The following is a 933-nucleotide window of genomic DNA, read 5'->3' as shown; positions in this document are numbered from 1 at the left end:
AAAGCATTCAGAAAAAAAAAATCTAAAATTAAAACCAAAACAGCCTGCTGCTCCTGGTGTAGTGGCTCCTCCTTATAATCCTAGTATTCTGAGAGGCTAGAGCAGGAGGAACACCATGTCTGAAACAAACAAAACCCTGCAACCTTAAAACAAAAAGGTCTTGAGAAGGACACTGTTTGGGTCCAAGTTGCACAGTGAAACTCAGGTGTGGATAACAGATCTACCAGTGGAGTATTAATGCCCTGTAGTCTGCTTTCTTCACACCTACAACACTTGTTCTTCTAGCATCACTCACTAGACACTAGCATGTGCAAGGCCTGCATCTGGATTACAATAGCCTTACTTCCTCTTCCTTTTCAGTAGATGAGGGAGATGCCAATCGTTTCAATCATACTGATTTTCCTCAGTGTGACTGGGTAAGTATTTTACCCTCTTAGTCTTTTCTAGCATACTCTTTACTCCAATCACAAGGTTCAGACTATTCCTGGGAGAGCTACTTTAGAGTCTAATCACTTCACATCAGGAGGGTACTTATTTTCTATAGCTGCGAGAGTGAAAATGACTTGGCATCAGCTAACACTGCCATTGATAATGGTCCAAGAGCACAGTAGCAGCCTTCCATTCCCAGGCCAGTGACTGTTGAAACCTGACAACTAGTCTCTGCTTAAAAATAAATAAATAAAATACCAAAAGAACAGTAATAGCTGGTCTGACTTCCTAGGCCCCACTCTGAAACAGTGCCTAAGGCTGGAGGTCCTCAGGAATCTTGGTAGCCAACAAGCTCACCTCAGTACATGAAGTACCTACACCACATTTCACATCGGTTTCACTGGCTGCTATCAGCAATGCAGTCTCATACAACAGCGCATTAAAATCAAACTGTTAACAACCCTGGGAATATTTGGAGACTTTCACATTTTGTCATCTTTATAA

The sequence above is a fragment of the Mastomys coucha genome, unplaced genomic scaffold, assembly GCF_008632895.1.
Source record: "Mastomys coucha isolate ucsf_1 unplaced genomic scaffold, UCSF_Mcou_1 pScaffold22, whole genome shotgun sequence".
Lineage (NCBI taxonomy): Eukaryota > Metazoa > Chordata > Mammalia > Rodentia > Muridae > Mastomys > Mastomys coucha.
Note: the sequence above shows the minus strand (reverse complement) of the source record.